Below are 13,790 nucleotides of genomic sequence, written 5' to 3'. Positions count from 1 at the left end.
TTGAGCCGTAAGAGCCATGTCAATACACTAATGACGGGATAAGTACCAAAGGAGTTAGCAGAAAACCTTCATGAGCTATGTTTGGAAATAGTTCCGAGAGGCTATGTAGCAGCATTTGAGATTCAGTCAACATTGATGGATAAAATCAGAGAGGCTCAGAAATCTGACAAGGAGATTGCTTCTATAAAAGAGAGAATGAGCAAAGGAAAAGCAAAGGGATTTCGTGAGGATGAGCACGATACCCTATGGTTTGCGGACCGTGTTTATGTGCCAAATGACCCGGAGATCAGGAAGTTGATTCTGCAAGAGGCACATGATTCACCGTATTCGATTCACCCAGGAAACACCAAGATGTATTTGGATTTGAAGGAAACATTCTGGTGGACCAGAATGAAGAAGGATATTGCAGCTTATGTAGCAGTTTGTGATATGTGTCATAGAGTAAAGGCAGAGCATCAGAAGCCAGCAGGATTGTTACAACCATTGCCGATACCCGAATGGAAGTGGGATAAGATAGGCATGGATTTTATCACAGGACTACCCAGGACGAAGGCAGGCTATGACTCGATATGGGTAGTAGTTGATCGTTTGACGAAGGTAGCCCATTTCATTCTAGTTAAGACCACTTACACCAGTACTAAGTTGGCAAAGATATACATGACTAGGATCATTTGTTTGCATGGAGTTCCGAGGAGTATCATATTAGATAGAGGAACCCAATTTACCTCAAAGTTTTGGAATCAGTTGCATGAAACTTTGGGAACCAGACTAGAGTTCAGCACAGCTTTTCATCCGCAGACGGATGGACAGACTGAGAGAGTCAATCATATTTTGGAGGATATGCTGAGAGCTTGTGCACTAGATTATGGATCTAGTTGGGATGATAACTTGTTGTATGCGGAGTTTTCTTACAACAACAGTTACCAAACCAGTTTGAAGATGACACCTTTCGAAGCTTTATATGGAAGGAGGTGCAGGACACCGTTTTCATGGGACGAAGTTGGAGACCGTCAATTCTTTGGACCAGATTTGATTAAGGAGTATGAACGGAAATTTAAGTTGATTCGCGATAGGCTCAAGGTAGCCCAGTCCAGGCAGAAGAGCTACCCAGATTCTAAACGCAAGGAGACAGTTTACGAAACCGGAGACAGGGTTTATCTTCGAGTATCCCCACTTCGAGGAGTTAAGCGCTTTGGAGTTAAGGGAAAATTAGCACCGCGTTTCGTTGGACCGTATAAGATCTTGCAACGTATGGGAGAAGTCGCTTATAAGTCGGAATTACCAGAGGGACTGTCAGGAGTTCATGATGTATTCCATGTTTCTCAGCTGAAGAAATGTCACGCCGAGATGGCGGAGATACCGCTAAGAGATATAGTGCCGCTTGAAGCGATTCAGTTGAAGGATGACCTAACATATGAGGAGAAACCAGTCAAGATTCTCGATTATGCCAGCAGAGTTACCCGAAGCAAGGTTATCAAGTTTTGCAAAGTTCAGTGGAACCACCACTCAGAGGATGAAGCCACCTGGGAGAGAGAAGAAGATTTGCTCAAGGACCACCCTCACCTATTTTCTAGCCAACCCAAATCTCGAGGGCGAGATTCATCTTAAGGGGGGTAGGTTTGTAACATCCCAAATTTGCAATTTGGAATGTTATACATTAGATCATCATGCATATCATATTTTCTTGCATTTTGGTCGATCCTAGAAATTTCATGCAACTCAAGGACCTTCAGAGAGAGTTGGAGATTTCGTTATTTTCATATTTGAGAGTTTTCTCAAATTTGAAAAGAGGATCATTTGATTTATTTATTTCATCTTCAATTATTTTTCCAATATCAAAAATATGAGAGAGGGAATAATATGACTTTCCCAAAATTTAGGAAAAATGAAGATTTAATGAATAAATCAAATTTTGGTTTTTCTGGAGTTTTATTTGCATTTTATTTGGATAGGGAAAAATGCGCATTTTCAAAAATTGCATCTAGGTCCGGAGAAAAGTTCATTTTGTTCGGCTCATTTTTAGGAGTCGGGGAAAATTTACTTTAGAATTTTTGGAGTTCGTTTAGTTTTCTTTTCTTTGTTTTTTCTGCGCGCGTAACCAAAAAAAAAGAGATGCCGGCCCAGCCGCCCGCCTCCCTCGCGCGCCTGCGCGCCAGCCAGCCCCGCCGCCGCTAGGCCGAGTCCTAGCAGGACTCCAAGCCGCCGCCGCCTCCCCTTTTTCTTGCCCGTCCCCCAAGCTACACCCCCCTCCTATATATATACCCCAAGAGCCCCTCCTCTCCCCCACACCAGCCGCCGCCTCCCGCCCCGCGCCCCAAGCCGCGCCGCGAGCCGCCGCCCGCGCCTTGCGCCGCCGCCGCCTGCCCGCCGCCTAGTGCCGCCGCCGCCGCCTAGCGCCGTCGCCGCCTTGCGCCGCCGCCGCCTAGCGCGCCGCCGCCGGAGCCCCCTCGCCGGAGCCTCACCGAGGTAGTCGCGCCGCGCCACCCTCCCCTCACCTCGGTTTTTTTAAGAAAACCATTCCGGTTCTTTTCGCTTTGTTTTGTTTTTTTTTCTGAAACCCTAGATCGGTTTTTTTTCGTTTTTCTTCGGTTTAGTTGTTTAGCGAGCGTTCGCCGGACCGTTCGTCTTAAAGAACGTGATCACCGGTAGTTCCCGATTAACGAACGTCCGTTCGTTTAACCGTTCTTCATTTTCTTTCTCGCCGGATTTATTGCGCGATTTTCCGATCGCGATTTCAGATCCGATCTTCGTTCTAGTCTATCTTCTCGCTCGTTTATCGGAATCAGGTGATTCAAGCGCCTGGAGTTTCGTTTCGAAACCGCCGTCCCGTCTAATAAACTTAAACAAGTTTTTGCTACAGTAAAACTTGACCTAGTTTCAACTTGCTAGAACCGAGTTGTTTTCTTCCGCCGTTTGTTTTCCGTTGCTTTGTTCGGTTCGTTCTTTCTTTGCAACCGGAGTTCTTAAGTTGAACTTTCCGGTTCGTTCTCTTGTTCGAGTTTTACCTGTGCATTAGATGAGTACTTATTGTATGCTTGTTGTTTGTCTGCGATAGATCACCCGGAGTGCGCCGCTTGTTACTTCGAATCCCTAGGTCTCGCGGATCATCAGCAAGGCAAGTAACACTTTGATCATACCTTTTCTACAACCCAGTTTTATTGCATTAGATCAATCCTCACACATTGCATGATTAGGATCTAATTAAATTGTGGGATGGGAAGTAGATGAGGTAGTACCTATTACCTGTTTATTATGAAACCTTTGGGAGTTACTTCTACGTTTGCTTATTATGCCATGCTATGCTAGTAGACGTGGATTGGGTGAGTGATATCCATGACAGATGTGAGTTTGTTAATTTTAATGGTTTACCTAAGGTGGCAACTTAAACACACATCTGGGTGGATTGAGGCACCTGATGTCTATCAGGACTTGCCTGTTTTTCTTTTGGACCGCCACCCAGGCTCAAAGGGATCATAAGATCTTTCATGCTAGAAACTTCCGTGTGCAGCCACAAGCCATTATGGGCTCTGGCATAGTTGACTAAGTCGTGCGAACTCTTACAGTGGTAGACTAGCAGATGTAGGGGATGTAGGTGGTACGGTCTACCCGGACGTAAGGTGCTAGCACTTCTGAAAGACTGTGTCTAAGTCATCCGTTTCTCAAACACCATGTAGTGCGAGAAATCCAACGGAGGCGATCGAGTCTTGTGGGGAAAAGTGCGCAAACCTCTGCAGAGTGTAACAAACTAATCATGATTAGCCGTGTCCCCGGTTATAGACAACTTGAGTGTCTAGTACTTGAATATCATGTGAATCTCATCATGTTACTTCTAATTAATATTGTTGGGTTTTAATTGTTCACTTAATTGGGATCGGAATGTTGTCAACCATTCTCGATGTTCAACTACCATGATAGTTAAATAAATTTATTCCTTTGCAGTAGGGAAAAATTGGCTTTACGCAAAACTGTAACCATAGAGCTTTCCACCAGCCATACATGCATATAGTATAGCCTATTTCTGTTCATTACTCTCTATGTGTTACATTGCCAGCATATTCCATGTGCTGACCCGTTTTTGGGCTGCAATGTTTATGTTGCAGACTTTTCAGACGACGAGTAAGGTGCTTTTAGGTCGTGGTTCTATACTCAGTGATGCCGTTGGAGTTGATGGACCCATTTATCTTCCGAGTCTTCCGCTGTTATCATTATTAGTTGGCCTTAAGCCATATTTATTGTAATAAGTTCTCTTTGAGACATCGATGTAATAAGTGTGTGATTGCCACTCTGCTATAAATCCTTCGAAGTACTGTGTGGTGTCAGCATTACTGATCCAGGGATGACACCGGAGCACAGAGACTTGATCCATTCGGGTCGGGTCGCTACAGGCTTCACCTCAAAAGGTGACAATGCAACATTGGCTAGAGTCCTCATGAAGAAATCATGGAAGTTTACAGGAACTCCATGTATTATGTTGAAACGCAGATTCTTCATGACGCCAACGACCTCTTCTACATTAGAGTCGTGGCCTTTGATTGGACTCAATGTCTTGGTCAGAATGCGATAGACAGTCTGTGGCACATACATCAATTCCTTCACGAGGAATTTGGTTCTTGGGGCTTGACCAGGCTTCAGAGGCTTCATTGAGACTTGGATGTAAGAGAGCTCAGGTTCATGGTATATGAGACGTGCACCTTCGAGGGGAGGACTGACAGGCAGAGCATGAAGCAACTCAGAGGCCGGTGCTTTGAAGTGAGTGTTTTCTGTCATCTAGTCCAACACCCAAGAATTCACATCTTCAGCATTTCGTGTGATGTGCAGAATCGCATAGAACTGAAGAATTAGCTCTTCATTCCAATCACATATGTCAGTGCAAAAGTTGAGCAGCCCCGCGTCATGAAGAACACTGAGGACCGGGGTGAAGCAAGGCAGCGATTCCATGTCCACATGAGGAATATGCTCATCGTGATATATCTTGTCCTTATCAAAAAGAAGTGAAGAGTAGAAGTTGGCTTGGCTGGCTGTCCAGAAACGCTTCCTTCAAAGACGAGCAGAGTCATATGGGTTGAAATCAGTGAAGAACACATGCTCATGAAAGAAGTCATTAGCCTTGAATTTTTGCTTCTTGGAGAAGGGATTCCTCGGCTTGGGATGAGGAGTATTAGTCAATGCCTTCATAGCTTCAGGAATCACAATCTCAGGAACCACATGCTAAGGAATTTTGGTTTCTTCTTCAGTAGCAGCCCGGGTCTTCATCTGTTCAGCAACATTAACATCAGCTCTAGTGGCTGGAATATCTTCAGGATTGGACAGAGGTGTGGCTTGAGGTTCATCAGAGCCCATTTGAACTTCTTCAGTCTGAACTGGGGACTGAGGAATCTGTTGCAATAGTGTGAACATGGGAGAGTTGGGGTGATGACTTTCCCAAAAGTCATCATTCATCACTAGAGTGGTGCTCCCAATGTCCACATCTTCCTCTTCTTCATCCAATTCTTCAACGCCTGCCTCTTCAGCTGTGAACTGAGGCATAGGCGAGGAGACCACTGGGGTTGAAGGGATATTATCCACTTCAATTTATTCATCCAACTACTCTAAAGCAGCAACAGAAGGAACATCTTCATCAGATTCACTTGGGATCTCATAATCTTCACCAAAGGGAATGAGTTCCTTTGATGGCATGCTTGAAACAGGAATAGCATGAATGGGATTCTCAAAAGAGCTTGTCAATGTCTTCATCTTCTTTGGGGCTGAAGAATCTGATGAAGCAGATGCTCTCCTCTTCTTCACTGTCGCTCGCTCCGCAGCCTTGGTTTTCTTTGCATCTGATGTAGAAGGAAGAATGGGACTTGGTGTTGGTGCAGGAGGAGCAGAGGAAATTGGTTCATTTTCCTCAGGCACAACTAGTACAATTGGCCTGACTGATTCAGTTTCTTCAGGCACAGCGGCAGATGCTTCAGCTGGCCTGGCTTGTTCCTCAGGCACAACACTAGTGGTTGCCCTGGCAATGTCATCAACGGCTGGAATGGTTTCATGAGCCCTGGTACTTGAAGTTTCATCAGCAGTCTAATTTTCATCAGTGGTGCTAGCATGATCTTCAGTGGGCTGAGTAGATGCTTCACCCTGAGGTGAATCGTGTTGCGATAATGCAGCTTCATTCGAAGTGAATTTCTCAGCCAACTTCACAAATCTGACTTTGGCTCCAAGCCAATCTATGCGGTAGACGTTGAATTCATCACTGCGTCCTTTGATATCAGTTTGTATAGCAACAAGTTCATCAATTGTCATGTTGACAACATTCTTCTTTAGAAATAGCTCTTTCTTGTATTGAGCTTTCTTCAACTGCATGTCCTTCTCAAACTTCCATTTTTCTTCACCAACGAAGGCGGTTAGCATGTGACTTTGGCCAGGGCTGAGCTTGAAGTAAGGCACATGTGTGTTGGTGTCTTTGTGCTAGAGAGCAATGTACTCAAGGATCAACTTGGGATCCAGTAGGAGAGGGACTTCACTTCCTTTGGTTCTAGCAGCCCTTTGCTGTCTGTCTCTGATGATTTCTTCAAGTTCTTCATCATCAGCTTTGTCATCACTGGACGGTACATGAAAGGCAACCTGCTTCTTGTGAGGACTTGGTTTAGAGCCTCGTCCAACAGTGGCCTTGGTCGTCAGCAAAGTGGGCCTGTTGAGGAATGCGAAGGAGCTGAAGAACTTGCGGAGGCTCCTAAGGCAATTGATGTTCCTATGGTCCTTTGACAATAGGGAGATATGCACAGGTGCTAAGGACTTTGCCGGAGGAGCTGAGGGTTTTGGAGGAGCTGGAGCAGAATGAGGAATTTGCTGTGAGAGCTTTGCAGAACAGGGCCGAGAGGGCATTGCTGAGGTGCTTGGCCGTGAGGGCATTGAAGCAGTGGCACTGACTAGTGTGCGGGCTTCTTGGGAATGGCCTTATTACGCTTGCTAGCAGAGGCTTCAGTAGTGGCAGCAGCATAGGCTTCATTGAATTTCCTCACTGCATCTTTAGCCATTTTGGCTAGTTTCGCTTGCCGTTTTGCCCATTCATCAGGATAGTCCTCACCGCGCTTGAGGCTGGTGGGATCAGCTTCTTGGCCAGGTGCCAATGGAGATCTTGGGCAAGGAGGGTGAAGAGTGAATTTCTTCATGTACTTTGGAGTGACATAGCGATATTCTGTCCATTCTCTAGCCCATCTCCTCTCAATCTTCTGAATGTGCACTTTGCCCTCATTCTTTGTCTCCTGAGGAGGTGTGCGATACCCTGCATAAATGTCTTCAGGTATTTCAAAAGTAGTGTTGACTTCCAATTTCTTCCCTCCCTTCTGAGGTTTCTTGCCGTCAGCCATTTTCTTCAGCTGAGGATTTTGAACAATTGAGTTCTATGAAGAGGTATGCAACTTTTTTTCGAGGAATGTTGCAAATGAGTTAAGTTGATGAGAACCTAGTGATTCAGCAGCGGACATGTGTACCTATGAACAGAGTATAGGTGCAAAGAATTTGGAGAGGTCATATGCATTCTCAAAAGTTTTTGCAAAAAGAACAAGTTTGAGGAATTTGACTAGAGATGTCTTGAGGAATTTCACTAAGCGTTCTTTGACTTAAGTTCCAGAGTTGTATAGATTGAAAATCTACATAATTGAGGAATCTTGAAGAATAATGTTGCTTAGAGAAACATATCAAGGACAGATGTTTGTGTGAGGTGTATAGAGTGTGGAGATTGAAGAATAAACACCTTATGAAGATTTTGTGGAAATCATAATAATCAAAAAGGGAATTAAAAATGACTTTTAATTACCCTTGACGAACAACACGATGAACTGAGAGGTGTAGATTTAGAAGTTCGCCAGTCCAGATGTTCCACGCCCTAACTTGGCCGAGGAAGATAGCTACGGCGGTGGCGGAGTGAAGATTTCTGCAGCCGGCGCGAGTACGACAGCGACGACGTCGAGGCAGTGAAGCTCTTCCTCATCGGCGACAATGGAAGTAGCAGCGCTGCTAGGTTTTGAGAGCTCGAGCGGAGTAAAAACAATCTGAGGAGGGTGAGGGGTATATATAGCCGAGGTGAAAAACCATTCGCCTGAGGAAAATGGACGAACATGCCCCTGACCCTTCTCATTCTTGTGACATGTGTCACCTACGTACTGTGACGTGGAGGTCGTGTGAGGTCGTGGGTGAATAGGATAATCATATCGTGGAATGTGAGAAGGTTTGAGCGGCAACAGCCGAAAAAATTAGATAAGAATATTTTAATGTTTCATTCGCAAATTCTTTAGCTGACAAGGACACAATGAAGATTTTGAACGGGTTTCAACTAGAACGCACATGAAGAATTTGTGAACAGACTAGGTTGAGTTTAGCATAGAGGGGGAAGGGTCCGATCACATTCAGTTAGCAAAAAAAGAGCAACTTGAAGAAATAGCAATAAGTGAATGTTGTAGAGGACATAAACTCTCTCTCTCTCTCTCTCTCACACACACACACACACATATATATATAGTCAATGAAGAAAAACGACGAAAAGAGTGAAGACATTGCAAAGTTGAAGAAATTGAACAACTGAGGACTTTCAAAACTGAAGAAAAACTCAAATTGAAGATTTTCAACTTTTGTTGGTGGCGTAACCCACCGTATAAGAATGTTGATTTCAGACGCCATGTACAATTGTCGTAGGGCTCCAAGAATCAAATTCTTCATTAATTTCTTCACATTTAGGGTGTTAATCTTAAATGATTAAAGAAAAATGTTACTTCGTGTGGTGCACATCTAAGTCATCAATTTTGCCTAAGTGTTAGGATGTGTGTCCTTTTCAAACGATATTTGAAGATTGTAAGATATTTAGCTCACACCGCAACTTGCTAAATCTCTTCTCATCTAAGGGCATTGTGAAGATATCGGCTAGCTGTTCTTCAGTCTTCACATGCTCGATAGAGATGTCGCCCTTCAACACATGATCACGAAGAAAATGATGACGAATCTGAATGTGCTTTGTCTTCAATTGCTGAACTGGGTTATGAGAAATCTTGTTGGCACTCTCATTGTCACAATAGAGTGGCACATTCTTCACATTGATGTTGTAGTCCTTGAGGGTTTGCTTCATCCATAGCAATTGAGCACAGCACGAACTAGCAGCAATGTACTCAGCTTCAGCAGTAGAAAGTGATACGCAATTCTGTTTCTTCGAGGACCAACAGACTAAGGATCGTCTGAGGAAATGGCATGTGCCTAAGGTTGACTTGTGGTCCACACGATCACCAGCATAGTTAGAGTCTGAATATCCAATGAGATCAAAAGCCGAGCCCTTGGGATACCATAATCCAAGTGTTGGAGCGTGAGCTAGATATCGAAGAATATGCTTCACAGCCTTATGGTGTGATTCCTTCGGTGTAGCTTGAAAGCGGGCACACATGCAAACACTAAGCATAATATCTGGCCTAGATGCACATAGATACAATAAAGAGCCAATCATGGAGCGGTATACCTTTTGATCGAAGTCAATACCATTTTCATTAGTGCATAGATGGCCATTTGTGGGCATAGGGATTTTGACGCCTTTGCAATCTTGCATGTCGAATTTCCTCAATACATCCTTGAGGTATTTCTCCTAAGATATGAATATGCCATTGCATTGTTGACGAATTTGAAGACCTAAGAAGAATTTTGATTCTCCCATCATAGACATTTGATATTCTTCACTCATCATATAGGAAAATTCACCACTGGAATGTTGATGTCGCTGATGATTTTCTCAATCTGCACTTTTTCTGGGCTATGCACCAAGCAATATTTTTGGCGTTCACTCTCCTAATACTTGGAGTTTGACAATTGGTTGACGCTAGTTGATACTCGAATGAATATAGGCACTTCTTGTCAACATCGATGCTTGTCTGAGTGAACTTTGGAGTACATAGCAGCAGCATAAGTACATGTCCATCTGATCATTTTGTGCAGTTCTAATGAAATCACCCGATGTAATGATTTGCCTGCGAGTTTAGGCTCCAAATTACTCCTTTATGAAATCGGCAAACAGTAGCACAATACCAAATTACCAATACATATGATAGGCACAATAATCAGGATAAAGACCAGTACCAACCTATGTGAGGTAGCATATCAATTACTATTTCCTTTCACTGGAAGCCGAGATAAGCGAAGCCGAGATAAGCCAAGCGACTGACAGCAAGCGGAATTAGCGACTGACAGGAAAGGACGGAAGCTGTCGAGGCAATGAAGCACCCAAAGTTTTTATGCAGTTCCATCAAAATCAAGCATCCCTGTTGGCACATATATTGAGAGAGTGAGATTACTCTAATAGTGGGACTAGTTGATGAAACATACACTAACAAATAGAAGCACCCTCATTATCTTAATGGGTAAAGTTAGCAACATAGTAGTCTTGCTTAAAGAGAGGTATTAGTTTATTTAATCAGTTCCAATTAGCTCAACTCAACACTCAAAGCATTGCCATTTATCATAGGTTGCAAAACTTTAACATGCAAAGATAAAGGAGTTTCTCATGACAGTAGCACGATACAAATAGAGATGACAGCAAACTAATATGGATGAAGGCCTTAGGCCCGTACCAACCTGAGAAAAAAAGCTTATTCATGTATCCCCATAAGAGATGATAAAGCACTCACTGGAATCACACAATAGTATATATTTTTGTGCACTTCAAATGTATGGTTGAAATCACTCTTGTTTACCAGTGCTGAGATTATATCGAAAGATTATCAAGAACTTCCAGCAGAGTTAAAGAACTGGCTGGGATACAGTTCATTGTATTGTCTTGTGTAGTTCCACTAAAATGTATGATTGGCACAACATGATCCTTGTTTGCACAAGTAGGAACGAGGTGAAACCTTCATTAGCTTAGTGAGAAAGGATAGGAAGACATTAGCATATTACTCAAATAGTAGCATCAAATTCATGATGGACAATACGCAAAACATTGCCTCATTAAACCAATGGCAATAAATTGACATGCAAAACAATAGCACTATTATGTCATGACACTAATAGTATTCCCTCCCTGCTCCACCACATGATTCACCTCCATAGACAAACATACACACGTACATGATTCAGCATAGGGTCCTACTAAAGATTTGTTTAACTCCAACAGGAAAATTAGGCAGTAATAAATTAGTGGTACTTAAGTACTCCTAAATAATTAAGTGAGAAAGCAGAAGTGGAAGGGCTCCCTGGAGGATCGTCTCACATGTAAGGTAGTCGTTGCCGGAGCCCTTGAATGGTCTCAACCGAGGCCTCTGGCTTCAGCAAGATCGCCTTGGCACTATTTATTATTCTTCTTCTTCCTCTTCATGCTCTGTTTCTCTTTCTCCTCACCAGTTGGTGAAACCAAGTACATGATTGGCCTTCTAATTCAGAATTGGTTTTGTCCGTGAGGGAGTACAAGTGTACTAGTAAAAAACAGCATTATTTTCTCATGGCAGTCGGAAAATAGAGATGAACACATGCATTAAATATCATTCTTACCTAAAGGAAGGTTATGGCGCAAATATGGATGATGAGGATTGGAACACAGATCTCCCTTTGTGCAGTTCCACCAAAATGAACCAACTGTTCCATTCTGACATTCCAGTTAAACAGCACAAAATTCACTTCTTTTAAGAAGAGTTTTGTGCAGTGCACCAAAAGGTCACAACAGCAACCAGGTGAATTGGATATCCCTGTTTGCACAAAAAGGCACAGAGGAAACAGTCAGAGTCTCAAACAATTACAGGAAAAAACATTTAGCTAAACTTGTCATGGCTTATAACAGTGGAATGCCTTCATTTTTACCAGGGACATTAGATTAAGAACAGCTAAGGCTGCGTTCGGTTCACAGGTTTGGTGCAGGATTTTCGTAGGAACACAATTCCTATGGTATTCTTTCCCTTCCAACCATTCGGAACACGGGAAAGGTGAATAGTATTTCATAGGAAAGCTGGTCTCGTAGTACTGATTCCATAGGATTAGAAACATCCACGCGCTGCTCATTTTTTGGGCGGAAGCCCGAGGCAGGTGCTCGCTGCCATGCATTAGACAGGTTGCTGTGCTGTGTTGCCGGAATAAAAAAATCAACCTATGTGTGGTATGTGAGGTGAGGACAAGAGTAGTCACTGTGCAGCTGAATAAACACATAGCATCTCATACTGCAATCATGCTACTCTAAAAAAACAAATATGTACATTTCGTAGTCCATCCAAACACATTCTCTTGAGAGTTTCCTCCGGTTCGCTGTTCCATAGTTTTATACCTACATTCCTTTCCTATTCCTCTATTTTCATCAAGACCTATGTTTTCTGCCCCTTTATTCCGAACGGAGCCTAAATATTTGGTATAAGGGCATGGGATAGTGGGTGCACCAGCAGTCCAGCACCATGTACGTAAACAGGGGCATAAAGTGGTGATTCATAGTTTGTTGCCCCGAGAAACAAACATCCAAGAAACATATCTGGGTTGGTCCCATTTTTTTTCACTCTAGCCACCTACTCCTATGTGTGGATAGCAAATCTAGTCCTGGTCATACCACTGTGTACAACGTTACCCCTATATTTCCCTTTTCGACCAAGAGACCGGTTGGATGACCAGTCTGTACTACTTTCACCCCCTTTTCTTCCTGTTTGTACCAAGTCCGATGTACATACTAAATTACCCCACCCCCACTTTATTTCTTGTTTGAACCAAGTACTCCCTCCGTCTGGAATTACTTGTCATCAAAATGGATGTGTCTAGAACTAAAATACATCTAGATACATCCATTTCAATGACAAGTATTTCCGGACGGAGGGAGTACAAGATTCGACTCCATGAAGTAGCATTACCTCTAACAATAGAAGAAAAAAAATATGTGACGTTGGACCATCCGATCGAGAGGGGCTGAGAGGTAGAAAATGATGCACATGCAGCAACGTAGCAAGCTGGGGAAGTAGAGCTAAGGCGGTTTCGAACGAAGATATACCTGAAGGTCGCCGGGATGTGGATAGGTGGGCGGCAGGAGGCCGAATCCACCCACAGGCAATGACGAATGGATCGAAGGACCTCCCGCGTCGGCGCTCGGCCAGAGATAACGGTGCGGACGGCAGTGGGTCTCCTCCCTCGCTGTCGACGACGGCCTAAACGCTGCCCCTCCTCCCCTTCACCGGCGGAGGGGGATACGTCTGAATCTGTAACCAGCGGTGAGGATAGAAAGCCAATTTTTTTGAAGGGAGAAAGACAGTGTTACTACCCCTATCTTGTTTAGATCTGGAGAGGATGAGAGTGTGTGAATAGAGCAACCCTAGCAAGCAAGCGCGGAGGCTCCGGCGTATATATACGTAGTGGGGTAGTTTTCCTTTTTCACTCCATCAAAACAATCATTTAAAATTGTGTACTACTACATGCTAGGTCGCAGTTTTTTTAGTTGTTGATTGTTTTTTGAGATAGCTACCCGCTTGTTCCAAGTGGTGTTACGGTGTGCCAGGTTGCACTTTGTATCGTTCAAGTCTGGTACTACAAGTCCCTCCATTAAATGAACAACCACCCCCTCGTAAAAATTATGAACAAGCCCATGGCTAAAATTAGCGGAAACATGGGTTGCCCCAACATGCATTATTATTTATATTTTCTACTCCCACCGTTCCTAAATATAAGTCTTTTTTATTAGCCACACCTAACACAAGAATTTTTTTATTAGCAGTGAACCCCACATGTCATAGACACAAAAACTGTGGCAAGATTTCCTTAGGCAAGCCAAAGTGTGTCTAACAATTTGAGAAACTCGGGTTAGGCAAGTGTGGCAAGTG

Source organism: Triticum aestivum, chromosome 5A (genome assembly GCF_018294505.1).
Source record: "Triticum aestivum cultivar Chinese Spring chromosome 5A, IWGSC CS RefSeq v2.1, whole genome shotgun sequence".
Lineage (NCBI taxonomy): Eukaryota > Viridiplantae > Streptophyta > Magnoliopsida > Poales > Poaceae > Triticum > Triticum aestivum.
The sequence above is the reverse complement of the archived record's forward strand: the minus strand, read 5'-3'. Positions refer to the sequence as shown.